Below are 6,711 nucleotides of genomic sequence, written 5' to 3' on the forward strand. Positions count from 1 at the left end.
TCACCTGAGGATCCCTGCTTAGGTGCCTAGCCCTCCTGGTGGCTCAGGAAGGAGGCATCTGGAAAGCATAGGGAGTATACATTGGCACTCTTGGGGCTCTGAATGAACTCTATTTAAATAAGCAGCAACATGCATTGACTCTCTAAGGACTAAACCAGTCCATTTGAGGGTATCCTACCTAAGGTCCCAAGGTTGAAGGAATTTTGTAATTCTACAATCTTAGTTTAAAGAAAAAAAAAAGTACATTGAAGAAAAAGAGAAGGGAAGGATGGGTACAGGAATGGGGGGGGGGGGGTCATACAAAACAGGTCCCTAAACAGATGCCAGATCTTGTCCACGTACCCACATACAGTCACCAGGGAAGTATACAGTACCCCCTCCCCCAATTAGGCTAACAGTTGTCCATTGTAGTTCAGTAAGTTCCAACTTTAAATAGGAGGATAGTCCTTGGAAATAGTTACTCTCGGTTGTACAAAGGTTTTATGTATACAGTTTGTCGCAAGTAACAAAGCTATTTTGCAAGACCCGCTTCTTTCCAAAATTAAAGAAAAAAAATTCTAGTTTGTATATGTTTTAGTATTTTTTTTCTGTTTCAATTTTTTTTTATTTTTCAATTGTTTTTCTTTGCAAAGCAGCATAACAACATCTGATTGTAGAACTTGCCTGAGGTTGTGATCACACTGTAAACGTCATTTGCACATCAATAAGAAAAACAGGAGGAGATGGGTTCTTTTAACAAGGAAAAGAAAAGAAAAGTAGTAGAGTTCTAGAGGTCATTCTGCCTGCATTTCTCCCTCAACAAAGAGCTTAGCTGACTGCAATCTTATTTTCTTCGAGGAAGTGAGAGAATTGGTGTTTGGGGACACTGTCGGCAGCACTTAGTTTTTCCACTGCAGCACAGGTGGCAGACTGGGAGCCATCCATCTTGAAGATGGTGGTGTTGTTCACAATGGAGGTGGCTCCCAGGAAGACTGGGAGGGTAGGAATACCCCCACTCTGGATCACAGAGATCTCATTGGTCTTCATGGCCAGACCTCCATTGAGCATGGTGGTGTACTGGTTCCACACGACAGGGTCCATGTTCACCGAAGGGGCCAGGATTTCCTTTGGAAACATCTCAGGGACTCTGTTTCCATCAGTTCCTAACAAAGTCATGGTGTTCTTGATGGCCAGCTTCCTCCTATGGTGTGCCAAGCTATCGTTCACCCCATGTGTGGGGGTGGTAATGCATCTTGAGGGAGCTCTGGCAGCTCAAGACCCGGTGGCAAATGAGACATTCGTTGGGGTTGGTGGTGGCCTTCTCGATGTTCTCCACCAGCTGCTGTAATTTCAGGGTCTCCGACCCTGGCTCAGGGGTCCCACTCTCTTGGAAGCCATCAACCCTTGGGGAAGTGTGGTTTGCCCACCCCTCCCACTAGGGATCCATCCTCACTTTCCGGGGAAGGCCCGGGCTGCAGGTCGTTGGGCAGTGGGCCGCCCATGAGGTCCTTGGGGTTAGTCCCTGAAGAGAGATTCTGAGGTAGCCCTAGACAGGGGGGCCCTATTACAAGGACAGGTTTGCTATCTAAAGAGAGACTTGATTCATCTATGGGGACAGATACAGAGAGTGTATAGGGAATGCCATTGCCTGCCATCATTTTATTGTGGAACTTGGCAAAGAGCTGGAGGTTGGCCTTCACCTGGGGAGGTTGATGAAAGTGCACCTTGAAGTTGCCCTTGGTGGTGAACTGGTGGCCACAGAGCACATGAAGGGTCTCTCTCCAGTATGGGAGCGAAGGTGGATCTGCAGGGAGCTATCGGTCCCCAAAACCTTGCTACAGTACTTATACTTGTGTTTGCAGAGGATGGCCTTGTCTTTCGGTTTGGCCTCCATTGGGGATACATTCGGTGGCTTCCCCTTCCCTTTCTTGGACAGGTCTAATGCCACGGTGGAGAAAGAGCTCTGGAAGAGCACAGAGCCTGGGGCCTGAGGTAGCAAAGCACCAGGAAGGCGCGACATGCTGTTCGGCAGAACCCTCGACCTGTCAGGCTTCAGGGCGAAGGGCGCCAGCCCCTGGGAGCTGGCAGTGGAAGGGATGTTTGTGTGAGGTAGCTTGGCTGGTTTCAAGGTGTCCAGAGACAGGCCCTGGCTGCCGGCTTTCTCACTGAGCAAGGCCATGGCCGTGGAAACCTGCTGGGACATGTGGCTGCCCAGGGTCTTAAGGGTGTCTGCTCCCGCCATGCCCAAGTGGAGGGCATGCGAGGCCCACATGTTCACCTGCACACGGATCTGCTCAGTGAGCTGGATCTGCTGCAGCAGCTGCTGCTGCAGGCACAGGATCTGCTCTGGGACCCATGGGATGCTGAGCCCTGCGCCGGGTACAGGGGCTGGTGGTGCCTCAGTGCTGCACTGATTCATTGCCACCTTGGTGCCCTGCAGTGCTTGCAGAGTGACGTTAGTGTCACTTTGCCTTTGGTAAATAGCTTATGTCCTGGGACGCGGTCAGCTGGGCGGTCTCAGTCTTCAGGTACATGACAGATTCAGCACCCAGCTTCTCCTTCAGCTCCCTCAAGCTGCTGCCATCCTCCCTGTGACCATCCTTACTGCCTGGACTGTGTGGAGGATGGCTGAGCGCGGCCCCAAGAAGTCTTCCGGAGGCACTAGCCCCTCGCTGTTGTTCATGATGAGCACAGGTGGATTTTTTGTGCAATTTTTCTTATGTTCTAAGAACTCCGAGAAGCTGAAGAACTTTGCAAGCATTTCTCACAGATGTGAGTCTCCTCCCACCGAGTCCTCTTTGCAGTCATTCCATCCTTGTTGGCTTCACTGCTGTTCCCTATGGTGGTTCATTGGAGCACCCAGCTCCCCCGCCGCTGGCACTGCTGTGGCCGCATTTGCAAACTCCAGGGCCGGCTGCTGCGGTGGCTGCTCACCCTGGTCCTCCTCCAAGTTGATGTGCTGGGGTTTCGCCTGCTTGCGCCTTGATGTGGTGCGAGCATCTGGCTACCTGGAGAGCCTCGGTTATTTGCCCACTCCCCTCTTTTGTTTTTAATAAGGCTGGCTAATGGTTTATCTATCTTATTAATTCTTTCAAAGAACCAACTCCTGGTTTTGTTGATCTGTTCTACAGTTCTTCTGATCTCTATTTCACTGAGTTCTGCTCAAATCTTTATTAACTCTCTTCTGCTTGGTGTAGGTTTTATTTGCTATTCTTTCTCCAGTTCCTTTAAGTGTGGGGTTAGCTTGTGTATTTGAGTTTTTTTCCATTTTTTTGAGGGATGCTTGTATTGCGTATTTCCCTCTCAGGACTGATTTTGCTGTATCCCAAAGATTTTGAATGGTTGTATCTTCATTCTCATCAGTTTCCATGAATCTTTGTAATTCTTCTCTAACTTCCTGGTTGACCCTTTCATCATTTAGCAGGATGGTCTTTAACTTCCACGTGTTTGAATTTCTTCCAAATTTCCTCTTGTGATTGAGTTCAAGTTTCAAAGCATTGTGGTCTGAAAATATGCAGGGGACAATCCCAGTCTTTTGGTACAGGTGGAGACCTGATTTGTGACCCACCCAGTATGTGGTCTATTCTGAAGAAAGTTCCATGTGTACTTGAGAAGAATGTGTATTCAGCTGCGTTTGGATGTAAAGTTCTGTAAATATCTGTGAAATCCATCTGGTCCAGTGTATCATTTAAAGCTCTTATCTCTTTGGAGATGTTGTGCTTAGAAGATCTGTCATTTGCAGAAAGTGCCGTATAGAAGTCACCCAGTATTAGTGAATTATTATCTAAGTATGTCTTTACTTTGGTCATTAATTGATTGATATACTTGGCAGCTCCCACATTAGGGGTATAAATATTTATGATTGTTAGGTCCCCTTGTTGGATAGATATAGTATGTGATATGATATGATATAGTGTCCTTCTTCATCTCTTACTAGAGTCTTTGGGATAAACTTTAATTTTTCTGATATGAAGATTGCTACCCCTGCTTTCTTTTGAGGACCAGTTGAATGGTAAATGGTTCTCCAACCTTTCATTTTCAGGCTGTAGGTGTCCTTACGTCTAAAATGAGTCTCTTGTAGACAACAAATAGATGGGTCTTGCTTTTTTATCCAATCTGAAACCCTGCATCTTTTGATGGGATCATTAAGCCCATTCATGTTCAGAGTTACTATAGAAAGATATGAATTTAGTGTCATCATAATACCTATTCAGTCCCTGTTTTTGTGGATTATTTTTGGGCATCCTCTTTCTTTCACAGAGTCCCCCTTAATATTTCTTGCAGAGCTGGTTTGGTGGTCACATATTCTTTCAGTTTCTGCCTATCTTGGAAGCTCTTTATCTCTCCTTCTATTCTGAATGAGAGCCTTGCTGGATAAAGTATTCTTGGCTGCATGTTCTTCTCATTTAGGACCCTGAATATATCCTGCCATCCCTTTGTGGCCTGCCAGGTCTCTGTGGAGAGGTCTGCTGTTAATCTAATATTTCTCCCCATATAAGTTAGGGATCTCCTGTCTCTCACTGCTTTAAGGATTTTCTCTTTATCTTTGGAATTTGCAAGTGTCACTATTTTTTTTTAAGTGTCACTATTAAATGTTGAGGTGTTTAACAGTTTTTATTGATTTGGAGGGGACCTCTCTATCTCCTGGATCTGAATGCCTGTTTCCCTCCCCAAATTAGGGAAGTTCTCAGCTATGATTTGTTGAAATATGCTTTCTGGCCCTCTGTCCCTCTTGGCGCCCTCTGGAACCCCAATTAAATGTAGATTTTTCCTTCTGAGGCTGTCATTTATTTCCCTTAACCTATCCTCATGGTCTTTTAATTGTCCTTCTCTTTTTTTCCTCAGCTTCCTTCCTTGCCATCCACTTGTCTTCTATGTCACTTGTTCTTCTACCTCGTGAACCCTCGTTGTTAGGACCTCCAGTTTGGATTGCATCTCATTTAATTGATTTTTAATTTTAGCCAGATTAGATCTAAATTCTGCAGTGATGAAGTCTCTTGAATCCTTTATGCTTTTTTGCAGAGCCACCGGTAGCTCTATAACTGTGCGTCTGAATTGGCTTTCTGACATTAAGTTGTAATCCAAATTCTGTAACTCTGGCAGAGAGTACTTTCTGATTGTTTCTTTTTTGGTGAGTTCTTCTTATCATTTTGCTTAGTGCAGAGTGGCTAAAAATGAGTTGTACTGGAAAAAGGAAGGAAAAAAAAGAAAAAAAAAAAGGAGGGGTACCCTCTGGTTCTATATACTGTAAATACCTTGACTTCCCATGGAGCTTTCCAGCGCTGCTTGGTCAAGACTTGCTCTTCCCCTGTCCTTCCAGCTGGTGTTCTGGGAGAGGGGCCTGCTGTGCTGAGTCTCAGGTGTGTGCACCTACGGGAGCTGTCCCACCCTCCTGGCCAGGTGCTGGACTCAGTGGGAGCTGTTTACCCCATGAGGCCCCTGTTCCCTGGTGGCCCCACTCCGTCCCAGGCACAGGTTGACCCCAGGAGGAACAAGCACACTGGCGGCGGCCAGCTCTCCAGCCCTGGCGTCAGCTCCCGCAGTAACTACCGCAGTCTCCCAGTCCACACCGGCCTGGATCCTCCGGGCGGGAGCGCTGATCTGCACAGCTTGGGGGCGCCTAGTGGCAGGTGTGTCCTCAGTGTCCTGTGCCCTCCCCGCCTCCGCCTGTTCCAGGGAGGGGGAGCGTCGGATCCTGGGCTCTGTCCCCGGTGCCCTGGGATCTGGGGCCTGCGCTGCTGGAATCGCGCTCCCGGGGCCCCGGCTCCCGAGGGCAGCAGGGCGCAGCCTCCTCCGCTGGGGCCCCACCCCCACCCCCAGCTGCTCCCGAGGCCCCGCCGGGCGCTCCAGCCCTTCACCGAGCTCGGCCCACAGGGTGCGGCGCGCTCTCCCCGGGGTGCACCTCCTCTGTTAGTGACCCTGGGAGACTGGGCGCTCCACTGCCCCTACAGCGGTGCTGCCCGGGTTCCCCGCTGAGCGCCTCTCCCTCCGGGAAGAATCCGGGGGTATTTTTAAAGTTCCTGCTTCTCCGGGGCTGGGCTTTCCTGTCCTGGAGGCTCTCGCTGGGGGCCTTAGCCCAGATCCTCGCGGGGCCCCTCCCCCACTTGATTCCTTTTTATTTTCTTATTTTTTTCCACCTTCCTACCTTTAGAAGCACAAACTCTTCTCTCTGTAGTGTTCCAGCTGTTCTCTCTTTAAATCTCAGGTCGAATTTGTAGGTTTTCAGGATGATTTGAAAGTTATCTAGGTAATTTTTTTTTGAGGGGGGGGGGAGTTAGGAACCCTACTCCTCTGCTATCCTGCCCTGCCTCCCTCTTATCTGTTCTTTCTTTCCTCCATACCTATTGCAGAGCCCCAATGTGGGGCTTGAACTTATGACCCTGAGATCAAGACCTGAGTTGAGATCAAGAATCAAACTGTTAACTGATCCACCCAGGCATTCCCTTCTGCCCTTTCCTAATTGCATTATTTTGTTTTTTGAATGTTGAGTTTTGAGAGTTCTTTGTATTTTCTAGATATATGTTCTATCTATGTAAGTTCTATGTCAGATTTGTGACTTGCAAATATTTTCTCTTAGTCTGTAATTTGTTTTTCATCCTTTTAACAGGATCATTTGCAGGGTAAATATTTTAATTTTGATGAGGTCTAAATTATCATTTTTTCCTCTTATGGGTCATGTTTTTAGTGTCAAGTCTAAAAATTCTTTGTGTGGTCCTAGGTATCAAAGATTGT

At 47.7% G+C, this 6,711-nt stretch overlaps 1 pseudogene; it reads right to left on the bottom strand.

Annotated features, from left to right (window-relative positions):
- Nucleotides 1–807: 807 nt before the first annotated feature.
- LOC112664985 (sal-like protein 4) lies at nucleotides 808–5,411 on the bottom strand (annotated as a pseudogene).
- Between the last annotated feature and the right edge of the window lie 1,300 nt (nucleotides 5,412–6,711).

This window comes from Canis lupus, chromosome 17 (genome assembly GCF_003254725.2).
Source record: "Canis lupus dingo isolate Sandy chromosome 17, ASM325472v2, whole genome shotgun sequence".
Lineage (NCBI taxonomy): Eukaryota > Metazoa > Chordata > Mammalia > Carnivora > Canidae > Canis > Canis lupus.